The sequence below is a fragment of the Hylobates moloch genome, unplaced genomic scaffold (genome assembly GCF_009828535.3).
Source record: "Hylobates moloch isolate HMO894 unplaced genomic scaffold, HMol_V3 SCAFFOLD_6, whole genome shotgun sequence".
NCBI lineage: Eukaryota > Metazoa > Chordata > Mammalia > Primates > Hylobatidae > Hylobates > Hylobates moloch.
In genome coordinates this window covers 63,602,266-63,616,943 of record NW_026652281.1, presented here as the reverse complement: position 1 = coordinate 63,616,943, position 14,678 = coordinate 63,602,266, and positions in this window count along the sequence as shown.

The window sequence follows — 14,678 nt, the reverse complement described above, 5'->3', positions numbered from 1 at the left end:
TGCCAACGATTATGAAGGGTCAACTGTATGCTAAGCTCTAATGTATTTTTACGTATATTGCTTTACTAAATAGGTTACCTCAACAACCTTTATGAGGTAAATATTATTATTATTTTCATTTGACTACTGAGGAAACCAAGAATCAAAACCTTTAAGTACATTGCCCAGGATCAAGGTGGCAGTGAGGAATGGAGCCAAGAACTAGTATCAGAGCCCTGCTCTGATTCCAGGAGTGATTTTCACAGCCATTGTGTTAAAATGCCTGTTTAGACAGTGGTCTAACTTACTTTATTTATTGACATTTTCAATTTCAATGGTTATAATTATAATTGTCATTTTTTATACAGTTTGCATTTCTCCTTGATCTTCTTGATGCATCATTTTAGAATATACATTGCTGAAATGTAGAATTTCAAGCACATTTTAAATTCTCTACAATATTTGCATAACTCATAACACTTTTCTTCATTGCTCCCACAAGCACCAAGATAATTCTTTCCTCCAACCCTCTGCTCATGCTGTTATCCCCACCTGAAATGCCCTCTTACAAATCCTACTAGCTGAATTCCTGTTTCCATTCTAGCACCAGAGAACCATCATTTCTTAGAATTAACAATGCTTTTAATTTTTTTCCAGTTGTTTCATTTGTGTTAATCTTATCTTTCCAAAGAATTATGTGGTTCTTACCATTTAGATAACTGCATGTCTTAGACATAGCTGAGTGTTATGTTTTAAATTTCTTCAGTCTTTCCACTATGAACACTAAGGAAAATTAATTTTTAAGACTACAGATTTGATACCAAATCCCTACTTCCTAATATTTCCCTGCCTGATTCCCTAATGGATGCTCTTTCCAGAAAATGTGCAGAGTCATTAAGCAAGAGTGTACCTTTGCTTTCAGAATTTGACCCTGGTAGGAGAAATTTCTGGTGCTTCTAATTCTTTCCCTCCAGTTTCCCAGTCAAACTCATTTCAGTGACTTGGTTTTTAGCTTCCTGAAATATGTTTGAATAATTAATAGATACACAAAATAAAAGTTCAAAGGTACAAAAGAGTGTGCAGGAAAATAAAATTTTTCCTCCTAATGACATTCCCTTCTTACACAAGGTTATTCCCTCAGGGCCTACTGCTGATCTCTAGTAGCTATGCTTGTGTATCCTTCTAAAGATACACACACACACACACCCCTGTATATGTGTGTTTATATATACATATACTTGTGCATATATGTGTGTATATATAGTGTGTATATGTGTACACACATACTTTTTACAAAAGTTACTAAATTATACAGTCATGGATCTTGCTTTTCTTCACAAACGTTTTGTGTTTTGAAATTGTATCAAGGACTGCATAGTATCTGTATATGTAAATCCTTTTTGATAGACATTTAAGTTGCTTCCAATCTTTTGCTATTGCAAACAATATTACAATGAATACAAATTTTGCACATGTGTGCAAGATAAACATATTAGAATAGATTTATTGAAGTGGCATTGTTGGTGGGGGGAATGTTCATATAAAATTGTGGTAGATATTACCAATTTGCCATTCATACGGTATCTGTGAGTTCACCCTTCCACCTGTACTGTATCAGACAGCTTGTCTCTCTTTAGTGTGGCTGATATGATTCTTAGCAATCTTTGAAAGACAAAAAAATGGTATCTCATGGTTTTGAATACCTATTATTTTTACTGAGTTTGAGCAACTCTTCACATATTTTAAAATAATTATTTTCTTTATGTGAACTGGCATTTCATGTATTTTGCTTTTATTTCTACTGATTTGCTAACCTTTTTATTGATTGGTAGGAGATCTGTATAAGGAAATTCATCCATTTGGAGTCACATTAATGTCAAAAAATTTATCCAGCTGGTTCTTGTACTTTAATCTAGTTTACACCTATTTGTTTGAAGTTTTATTGTGCTAAAATTGCTAAAATATTTTATATTTGGGTGATGAAATTTATCCACTTTTGCTTTAAGATTTCTAGGTTTTGATATTTGCTAAGATAGGCTTTCAGTATTCTGAATTTATAAACATATCTTACAGTTTCTTATAGTAGTTTTATGAATATTTCATGTATGTTTTTACAATTCTTACCAAATTAAAATTTGAGAGATAGTATTTGTTACTATCTTACTTGTTTTCTTAAAAACTACCAGTAATAACAAAACCATATATTGAATAAATCCATATATTTCAAATTAATATGACATGCCAACTCACTCACTTAGTCACTATGTATTTGGCTCTACTGCTTGCTTTTATAGACTGTTCCGTTGGGTTATCTATTCATGTGCCAGTACTACATGCCTAATTGTTTTAATTTTTTTTAATAACTACTAGGGTAAACATCATCTACTTCTTTTTTAAAAAATACTCCCTTACTAATGTACATTTATTTTATTCCTACATGAACTTTAGAGTGAGCTTGTCTAGTTGAAAAAACATAATAAATGTATTTATAGTATTAGTATACCTGTGTATATATCCAATTTTCTTTTATGTTTCTCTTGTTAAGTTTCTACTTAGATATTTTATATTTTTATGTGCCTACCTAAATGCAAATTTCTTCATTATATTTTGTAACTGGCTCTTCTACATTTATAGGAAGGCTATCTTTGTGTGTGTGTGTGTGTGTGTGTGTCTATATGTGTGCACTAATGTTAAACTGTTACTTTATAAATTATAAATTATCTTTTATAATTTACATTAGCTTTTTAGTTTATTATTTTGGGTTTTCTAGACATAAAATCATCACATCTGAAAAGAACATTAGTTTTACCTCCTTACCTCCTCTTCAAATTTTCATGCTTATTTTTTCCATCAAATTTTTATAACTGGTATTACATAATAGATTTTAAATAAATGGACACACTTGGACTATTTTTCACTCTAATGGGACCACTGTAATGACCTCCAAGGCACAGCACAAGGACTCTTATCTCCCATTTCTAGTGCATGCACTACAGCCATTTTCTCTATACCAGCATTTGCTGAGAAAAAAAAAAAAAAAGAGTAAGACATTAACGTCAGTGTAGGAAGGAAATAAGTGCCCATGAATGTGCAGGATAGGATAAAGGAGGGAAATTATCTTTTCTCTGCAGTAAATAAAAAGAGGCTTATCAAGAATCGGTAGAATTGGATGTCTTAAGCTATGAGGTTGCATTTGACAGAAAATTGGAACTCATTGTCTTTTGATTTAAAAGAAAGGGATTATAAAATCTTCCACACCCACCATAGCAGGAGTTATGTGGTTATCTAGGGAAAAACGTATTATAATAGGCCAAAGGACCGTCTTAGACTATTTCCCCTTTTATCTAGTTTTCATTACCATATTCTTCTCTTTTCCTCCATTTATAACATTGCTGAAAATTGAGTCAGAGATTTATTTATTTAAGATATAATATGAAACTAAAGGAAATCTAAAGAAATAATGTGTACACTATCTATAAATAAATGTCAAGGATTAGGAATAGAGAAGATTCTCTTGGGTTTTCTTTGTTCCAACATGGGCTACAACTTAAAGAGAAAAATCTGTCAATAAAAAATTATTTGTTTTCACAATCACTGTTTTATTTAAAAAATAAAATGGAAATAGAATATATTTTAATATATGTTATTTTGGGCAACCACAATTTAAAATATAGCTTGTTTCTCAGCCATTGGAGAATATCATTTAATTTTATGTGTTTTATATTGATACAGATTCTGTTCTTTCTGTCTGTAGATAAAATGGGCCTAGTAGTACATTTTCCCTAAAATATATAGTAATTAATATATTTCATTAAAATAAGATAAAATACCCATGCATATCTCATAGCACAATTGTAATTTGTCTTAAATTTATCACTATATTAATATAATATAAAATAATTTATTAGAGATTTTAATTATATACATTTCTTCAAAAACCATAATGCTAATATTAAAATTGGAAAAATTAAGAAAATATCATGATCTCAATACGAAGCTAAGGTCCCAGAAATATTAAATAAATTAAGAAAGGCATGATGTCATTATGTTTTCAAAACATTGTATAGAAAGAATTACCTGGTTTGAATTCTTATTTTTGTTTCGGTCACTCTCAAAAACCTACATTTATGCATGATGATAATATTATTAAAAAAGGAAAATTATAACAACTTAATATTTTGCTTTTGAGATGATTCAAACAAAAGTAAGAATTCAAACCAGGTATAACCTTTTGAAAACACAAGGACATCTTGCCTTTCTTGATTTGCTTAATGATCCTGGGACTTTAATTCTAGTAAACTTCTAGTTTCAAAAACAAAATTATAAAGCATATGTAAAAGAGACAATGATGCAAAATTGCACAATTGCCTGTCTTAATTTTTAAAATTCAGAGATTTTAGTTTGATTCACATAATCACTTTTTCCTCAAGAACATTTATATGGATGCAACTTGATTTGAAAAGCAATTTGTGACCTGAGATATTTAAAAATGTACATTTTGATGTGGCAAGTTGTAAACTGTATAGTAAAAGCCAATTGAATTGAGATCCTTCACTCAGTCATCAACAAATAAAATGGAAAAAAGTTCTTTAACTGAATTATTATTTAATCTTTTATTATGAGGCATGCATTCTTGAATGTTTTCCAAAATATAATGAGACTTAAAATTGAAAGTACATACTACAAGTCAATTAAAAATGATGATATTTAATTGATAAATCTGGCCAATCCCTTCAACATTCATAGTGGAGATGAATAAATTAAAAAGGCATCAAAATGGAAGATAGATGACCCTGCTAAAAAAATTTTTCATTGCAATCGTCTACTTTTAAAAATAAATCCTACATTGAATTTAATATATGAACTATTTTCTAGTCCTTTTTTTTTTTTTTTTTTTTTGTAGAGATGGGGTCTCAAACTCGGCCTCAAGCATTCCTCCTGCCTCAGCCTCCCAAAAGTGCTGGGATTGTAGGCCTGAGCTACCACACCTGGCCTCTAGTTTTTCTATTTATAAGTAGGAGATATAATAGCATTTAGGGTAAGTGGTGGAAACTTTTGCAGTTTTTCCTGTAACTATCTGACTCAGCATCAGCTGAAAATACCCTTGTATTATTTTAACATTTTCCTTTCCTCTACTAAATAATGTGTCACTCTGGCTATGCCCTGAGCTGGTGACTCAGTTCTGTCTAAGATGCTGCCTAGGGACCTTAAGCAATGATTGAAAATACAGGAAGTTTCCCTCTTAGAAAAGCCCTGGTTGGCCGGGTACGGTGGCTCACACCTGTTATCACAGCACTTTGGGAGCCCGAGGCTGGCAGATCATGAGGTCATGAGATCGACACCATCCTAACACAGTGAAACCCTGTCTCTAACTAAAACTACAAAAAATTAGCCAGGCACCATGGCAGGCACCCGTAATCTCAGCTACTCAGGAGGCTGAGGCAGGAGAATTGCTTGAGCCTGGAAGGTGGAGGTTGCAGTGAGCTGAGATCGCACCATTGCACTCCAGCCTGGGTGACAAAGCAAGTCTCCATCGCAAAATAAAAAATAAAAATAAAAATAAAAACCATGGTTTTGATAACTAAATGCAGAGACTATTGATCCACAACTTTTAGCCAGTTTACTTTAAATAAAAGGAGCTTCTAGGCCTTTTACCTTTTATATTTTTTAGCCACAGCAATATGTTTTATTGTTTTATCTGTTTTACATTCTACTGAACTTACTTTTAATTATTATATTTCTTTTAGCTCTTTAATACTTAATTTCAGTTTTTTCAAATGTAGAAGAATGCTCTTATGAATTCTTTGAATAACTTGAGTTTTTAATGAGGAAGACAGACAGCCCTTTGCTTCTAATTAGTTCTGTAAAATCCTTTTAATGCTTTGAAACAGATATCCTTTTTGGGTCTCAAATGGCACCTTTGTCCTAAAACACAGTCTTATGGAGGAAATGGATGGCATAGACCCTAAATCACTGCTCCTGGCAGTCACTGAGACTTTTGGCTAAGGATTTCTTCCCACAGGAGCAATAAGCACCAGCTCACAGACAGCTTAGGGTAAAGACTAGAGTATTGTTGCTTTCTAATTTCTAAGCCCATTCAGTTCTTGGTAAATGAGTTCATAAATTTAAGATAATTTTCTGACAGTGGCTAAGCCTTCCATTTAGCCCATAGCATGGGGTAAAAATAAAATCAGAAGGTGTCATAATTCCTTTGTAGATATATATCTAAAAATAACCACTCCATAAAATGTTTTATAAGCTACAAATATTCTAATGTAATTTCCATTTTATTTTGAATTTTTTATTATTAATTATTTTTCTTATATTTTTTCTTTCTTCAAGACATATCAGATTAATTTTCCCTGGCCAAATACTTAATAAATCTACTGACTTAAAATGTCACCTTTTTCAAATATTCCTTTTCATACAAACATGATACCTTGCATACTGTTTCATTTTCTCTTTTGTGTTTTCCGGTACCAAGGCCTCATAGTTCGACTTTTATGAATTTCTAGTATATATTGTACTTGATAAACTTAGATGCCTTTTTTAATTAAAATATATCCCATTGAAACTTGGGTTTGCTTCAATTATGTAGGTCAATTTGAAAATAGCTTCTATCTTTATAGAATTATTTTATTTGTTCTGAAATATGTGTCTCTGCCTATTAGCTTCTTGAATGTCCTTTAATGAAATTTTGCAGATGTCTCTTTCTTACTCTGTCTCTCTGTCTTAAGTGCTTTTCATTATGTTTGTTCAAAATATTATGTTCTTTTGTTTCCACTATGAATTATATCATTTTTTGCCATTATGTTTCTAAGTGACTCTTTGTCGTATTAAAGAACTTGTCACTTGTCTTACTCTGTTTTCTGTTGCTCAGAACAGAATACCTGAAACTGAGTAATTTATGAGTGAAAAGAATTTGTTTTTTACAATTATAGAGGCTGAGTACTCCAAAGTTAAGGGGCCATGCGTGGTGAGAGCCTTCTTGCTGGTGGGGAATTTCAACAGAGTTCCGAAGCTGACTAGAGTATCACATGATGAGGGGACTGTGTGTTAGCTCAGGTCTCTCTCCCCCTTCTCACAAAGTCACCAGTCCCATTCTCATGATAACCCATTAATCCATGAGTGGATTAATCCATTCATGAGGGCAGAACCATCGGGACCCAATCACCTCTTAAAGGCTCCACCTTTCAATACTGACACATTGGGGATTAAGTTTCAAAATGAGTTTTGGAGTGGACAAACGTTGAAATCACAGCATCACCCCCATTCAAAGTTCTTTAGTTCTACCAAATTTTCTGAGTCCTTGCTTTTTTTTGTTGCAAATAATTATATATGCAAGTAATGTGGGCTCTTTTGCTTTTCCTTTATCTATATTTTACTTTGTTTTGTTAGTTGTATAATGTGGCAACTACTTTTACAATTAGTCGCATAATGTTGCAACTAATAAAGTATTTTATTAGTTGCACTTCTGAAACAAATCTAAGTAACTATCAGTGGTGTGGACTTCTGTGGTGTTGTTTCCAGCTACAATTCAGAAGTGTGCAAATGTGAGCAACCTATGGAAACACATCATGTGCAGGCTTGTGTCTTCCTCCAGCAGGACTCCTAAGTACTGAGCTGCAAAGAAATATATACTATATTGTATCTTTTTGTATATGTTTTTAAAAAAGAATACTGAACCATTTAAACAATTTCGTGATTAAAAAGGTCTAACAAAAAGGTTAGTTTCTTGATTGATTTTTGTCTCTTTAAAAATAGGCAAAGTAGAAAAGAAAGGTAGAGGGTATAAAATGCAGCAATGTCTTCCCACGAAAGAGAGCGAGAAGTGCTTCTCACTTAGGCTAAGGATATCTAGATGGATAACTGCTAACTGGAGCTCAGAGTACACACTTGGAATGGAAGAGGTTGGAAAGCTGGGAAGAATGGATGGCATGGTCCTAGAAAGGGCTGGAAGTGGAACACAGCAGCCACCAGGAAGCCAAACACCTGGATAAAGTATTACAAGTAGAGACCTCAGTCTCCCTGGCACTTCTACAACCAGGAGAGAACTTTAAAAAATGGGAAGTTGTCTTTGGGAGGCCGAGGCGGGCAGATCATGAGGTCAGGAGATCAAGACCACCCTGGCTAACACAGTGAAACCCCGTCTCAACTAAAAAAACAAAAAATTAGCCGGGCGTGGTGGCAGGTGCCTGTAGTCCCAGCTACTCCGGAGGCTGAGGCAGGAGAATGGCGTGAGCCCAGGAGGTGGAGCTTTCAGTGAGCCAAGATTGCACCACTGCACTCCAGACTGGGGCACAAAGTGAGATTCCATCTCAAAAAAAAAAAAAAAAAAAAAAAAAAAGAAGTTGTGAGTATTGTCTGATTTTTACCTGCCTTCTGAAAATAAAAGATTTTATTATTATTCTGTGTTGTTATTATTAAACAACATTCTATGAAATAAATCTCAAGAATTTCTGCAAGCAGGAGTGTTGGCTGTCTAGTACAATTTGTTTTATTGAACTTTATTGTCAATGTGTCAAGTAAAATTTACTTCTTTCATTTAAGAAAAGATAGACAAGATGATGAGTAGGGAGCTGTTTTCACTTTGACTTGAGCTACCTCACAATATTAGAAATGGCATAAGTGTCTAAATATTATATCCTATTTTTCTACTAGGAACATCACCTGATAACATTTTTATCAATTAAATCTCCTGATCAGTGTGTCTCTTTGGTCAGTTTGACAGTGAATTTTGTCTTACCTGTGAAGTTAAACCCATGATAAGTACCGCCAGCTCCTCTGTCATCTTACACTGTTTTCTTCTTTGTATATTCAGCTCTATTTAAGTTTTCTCAGGCAGTTTGATCCTTACTCTCAGTTAATCTCCAACTCACTAGTAATAAAACCTTATCATGAGACATTCAATCATTCACCTATTCTTCCATGCATTACAAAAATATCCATTTACCATATACTACGTCTCAGGCATTGTACAAAGTTGTTTGTGTTAAGCCACTAAATTCAGGGTCTGCGAAATGCTAAGATAATATTTTTCTTTAGTGGTGTTATTGTGCAGCCTAAGCATTTCAGTAATTTCCTAGTCTTGAGTAAATTGACCTGCATACAACCTTATACTCCATATGTATACCAAAAATCCTGGTCTGCCAGGACTGCACATCCACTTAAACTAAAAAACTATGGGAATCTATTTGGCTTTACACAACTGGGACAACAGAGTTTCATAAGGAAACCAGACCCCAGATCAATCCTGTTAAGCCTTCTCTGTGAACCTCTGTCTTATCTATTATTTAAAATGAAAATGCTCACTAAGTGCCTACTGTGCTCAGGCAAGCCACATACAGCAGAGAAGTGGACTTAGTAGAATATAATAACGGATGGCGGCAAATTGGAAAATGCACGCCCTCTTTAAAGGGAACAGCAAGCTACCTGGTTAGGTAGACAAATTGTTGTCTTGTAGGATTATGGAACCAGCGTGGTCAGATTTGTTTTCTGAAACCCAAAATTTAACTTATAATTTCTCAATTTTTAATGTGCAGGTATAATTCAATACATCTACAAATCAAATAAAGTATATATACTTATAGTAATTGTATTTTTACATAAAAAGAACTTTCATTTAAATAATTGACTAAAATAAATTAAAAATTGATCAACGAGCCTATTATCTTTACTATCAAATAGCACAAAATAGAAAAACTTATGTCAATATTTTAAGCTAATTTGGATAAGAACATTTTAAAAATGAAAATAATAAGATAAGTTAGTGACTAATTTCTCTGTCTACATAAAATGAATACAAAACTTCTGTATGTCAGAAAATCATAAAAGAATTAAAAGGTAAACTTCAAAGGAGAAAGAATATTTCCCAGTGATATCTGACTCTCATACACCGCCACTGAGACTATTGATTGCCTCCACCTAAGAAACAATTTGACAATATTTATCAGGAAGGATAAAAATAATATAAGCTTTGACCTAGTGAACCAATTTGTAAGAATTTATACTAAAGAGACTGCTTGAAATAGTTTCTTGTATGATTAAAATTTTAGTTATGTGGGTGATTATTCTAGAATATTGATTATATCACATAGACTATTTCTCATGTTATTACATCAAATATTGGAAATAGGCTAAAGTCCAGCATTAAAAAGGATAAATAATCATAACCAATTCAATAGAAATTATTTTATACTCTTCATAACATGACAGTTTTAAATAATTTTTAAGATATTAGGCAAATGTTGATGTTTAACTTAGCTTTTTAAAATATCATATAAAATCACCTATAATCTACCACTGGTTTTTAATGACTGCTTGCAGATTAGAATGTACCTTTCGAGAATGTTCCTGAATGCCTCCAAGCATAGCACATTAATATGCATCTCTTACCACTTATTTTTTCCCTCCCTTCCGACCTTCATCCTCTTCTCTCTTTCTCATTATACACTAAGGAATGTATCATAGATATATTCGTGGTTCATTACATTTTTTAATGTAATTTTAGATGAGTATGCAACATTCCTTCATGTAACAACTACAAACAAAAGCATCTAATCCCTTATTTATTGCTTTTTAGGTCATCTGCAGTTTTTTGTTGTTGTCGTTGATGATCTTCCTGTCATAGACAATGCTGTAACAAACAGACTAGTAAGTATACCTGTATAAACTGCAGCAACTTTTTCTGTAATGTTTCCTAGTTGAGAGATTAATGGGCAAAAAGCAGACACATATAAAATTCTAATAGATATTCTTAGATTTTCTGTAAAGTTAGTACAAAGTTAAATTTCTGCAAGTAGTGTGCCACAGTACGTTTTCCCCAATACTAAATATGAGCAGTTTTTTGAATTATGCAAACCTGATAGTCAAAAAAACCTCATTATTGTAACTGTGTTATCTTGACTACTAGTGAGGTTACACCTTCTTTTTTTTCCTTTTGCTTTTTGACAATAACTTTCATCTTAAATGAATTTTTTTTTTTTTTTTTTTTTTTTTTTTGAGACAGAGTTTCACTCCTCTCAGGCTGGAGTGCAGTGGTGCCATTATGGCTTACTGCAACCTCAGCCTCCTAGGCTCAAGTGATTTTCCCACTTCAGCTTCCCGAGTAGCTGGGGGTACTGGCATGCACCACCATGCCTGGCTAATTTTTGTACTTTTTTTTATAGAGAAGAGGTTTCACCATGTTGCCCAGGCTCGTTGTGAACTCCTGGGCTCAAGCTCTCTGCCTACCCTGGCCTCCCAAAGTGCTGGGATTACAGGCATGAGCCATTGTGTCCAACCTGAATTATCTATTTACATTCTATGCCCATTTTTATCGTAATATTTGTTTTTTACATAATTTCACAGAAAGTTTTAATCAAAATGTTAGGAAAGATTATTTCTAAGGAACATTACAATGAGTATTTTAAGATTGAATTTTAAATTTTTTTCATTTAAAATTTTATACATGTATCATTTTTATGCTATAAAATTATATAACAATTTAATAAAGGATATGATGATCAGCATGTAAATCACAAAACAATATAAAGGTTTCATATAATAGAAACCCATTTTTATTCTTATAAACCTCCTGTAATTCAAGGCTCATTTTTATACCAGTGATTTGTCTCCAGTATCACTCATACAGCATTTCTGTATGTCTTGATAAGTCCACAGGTTTTCTACTTTTTTGAGCTAAATCATGATGAAGCAGATGATAATCTGAGGCTTGCCTGCTATATTGTGAAAATCCCTCTGTGCTTGTTATAAAGGCTTCATCTCCACAAGACCTAAAGTATGTGTCGAGTGGATAAATGGAACTCTTTTTTAAATGGAAAATACCATATTACACTAATTATTTGTGTGAATTACTCATTTCTTTATTTTAATGTAAAGTGTACATTAAGGCTTCTAGAAAAAATTTTGTTTGTTTTCAAAGATAAAGAAAAGCAATACACTTCTGAAATTAATAGACAAGAGAAAAAAATAACATATCTCAAATAGAATAGGGCTAGTATGGTGCTGATTATCTCTCTCTGTTGTGTGGTTTACGTTGTGTGTGGTTGTTTAGAAACATCATTTTACTAATCTTTGGGATATTGTATCCAAGGTAGCCTGCAGAGTTTTGCTGTTCAATTTATCTTATCTTTAATATGGATTTGTGGGCTCTTACAGCCGTCAGCTATACTACGAAAAGGTCCTCTTTTGTTGCTCCTTTGTCATTTACTTCTTGTTTCCAATCCATCAGCACATTTTTTATTGAGTTGCTATTTTGTTAAAGGCAAGACTCTAAGGAAAAGGCAAAGAATTATAGGAACTGCAACCTGCCCTTTAAAAGCTCATAGTCTGTGTGGGAGTGGAAGGACTATAATATTTAAAGAGAGTTAAGATAATTTAATAAGAAGTATTTCAACAATTAACATTGAAGATTTTGTTTTCATTTTGTTACTTGTTTACAGGTTTTTACCTGGAATAAAATATAAATGTTTTAGTGCGCATAGATAAGAGAGGTGATAGGGCAGTGAATAACATAATATGTGTGTCTATAATATGGCTGTAGGTATAGACCGTATATAGAAAAATAAGAAGAAAAAAACAAATTCTGATAGACTCAGAAATAAATCTATTACTGAAACTATTTGGTGAAGACTAAGCTATTGAAATATCAATAATTGATTTAAAATATATCATTTAGCATTGGTCTCTTTAATTGCAGGTAGCCAAAAACTCAATTGGGAAATTGTTGTTTCCAAAAACTAAATGGGAAATTATTGTTTATGTGATTGAACACGGAGATCTTTCATGACTCAGCGATGGCTGGATTCAGAGGACCAAAGATTGGTACAAGCAGTGACTTTTCTCCATTTCTTGGTTCTCTCTGCCCCTGTTTTGGCTCTGGCCAGACAAGCATGCCCCATTGTGGTGCAAAGAAGGCTATGGAAGTTTCAGCCTCCTATCATTCTGGGTTTTAGTATATATAGATGATATCTTTTTCAAGTCAAGTTGAAAAAAAGCCCCAATTCAATGCTTCAAATCGAGGAGCATGACTATCTCTGAGCCAACCTCTGTTGATGGGAAAACAGAATGCACTAAATGACTGAAGCCTGAGTCAAATATATACCCCTGAAATAGGGGATTTAACTAGCTCCACCAAAACAAGCAAACTGAAAGTGGGGTTTACCACTCCTGAAAGGAAAATAAAAAAAACAAAATGGTTTGTAGATGATCTACAAGCAGTAGGCTTGATGTTATGAAGCAACATAAATATCAGTTAGGGGATTGTGGGGCTTCATCTTTAACACTTAGAGTTCACATACGTGTGTGTTTTGTATGAACATATGAATAGAATGTTAACAAGGTGGCCAACATATCTAAATGTTGTTTAAAAAAGAGAATTTCAATGTTAGGTGGAGTGTTGGGGAATAAGCACACAGGTAGAGTGTTAAAAGAAATCAGGAGGCAAATTTAACAGTAAATATCAACACTTTTATAACTGCTTCACCATATTACCCACAGTCATATCTTGAAATTCATCATAAGGGAAAAATTGATCAAGCAAAAATGAATATATATGTTTATTGCATATACTTAATATCAACATGGGAAAACCACTAAATGATGAATAATAAAGAATTAATTGAATAACCCACATACTGAAATACTTTGGAAGCATTGAATATTATAATTAGTTTTTTGTTTGCTTGTCTGTTTTGAGACAGAGTCTTGCTCTGTCACTTGGGCTGAAGTGCAGCGGCATGATCTCGGCTCACTGCAACCTCCGCCTCCCAGGTTCAAGCGATTCTCTTGCCTCAGTCTCCAGAGTAGCTGGAATTACAGGCATGCACCACCATGCCTGGGTAAGTTTTGTATTTTTTTAGTAGAGATGGGGTTTCACCATGTTGGCCATGCTGGTCCTGAACTCCTGTCCTCATGAGATCTGACCACTTCAGCCTCCCAAAGTGCTGGGATTACAGGCAAATATTATAATGAGTTTTTATAAAATAAACTATTGCACAAAAAAAAGTTTAAAAATAGTGTATGTAATATGCTCATATTTACATGTATGAATTCTTAGAGAAAGTTTGGAAGGTTGTTTACTAAGATATTTTAAAATTGATTATGTCAAAATTGTGGGGCTAGAGGCAATTTTTGTTTTTGCTTAGTTGCATTTTCTATTTTGTTAAATAAAAATTGTAATTTTAAAATTAATAATAGAGGGAAATGAAAATTTCTTGATTTTCCATTTCAAAGTAAAAGACAATTTCAGTGAAGTAAAAAATAAATGATGAATAATAAAGAATTAATTGAATAACCCACATACTGAAATACTTTGGAAGCACTGAATATTATAATTAGTTTTTTGTTTGCTTGTCTGTTTGTTTTGAGACAGAGTCTTGCTCTGTCACTTGGGCTCAAGTGCAGTTTGATTAATTTAGGTTTATTTCTTTAAAATATATGCAAAATATGACACATCAGTTAGAAAAAGAAAAAAAAGTGACCTGTGTGTGTAGGCTTGTGTATGTATGTGAATACACATATATTTACATATACATTGTATGTGTACAACTCTCCCCTCGTTTTTTTTCAGATTTTACATTATAGTCAGTTTTAACTAAATGCCAGCTTTTTCCCCAATTACCAAGCCACTGAATTACATAAAAAGTATAAAATGGAGCATAGCTATTGTGCGTCTGGAATATACATGAGCCAAAGGA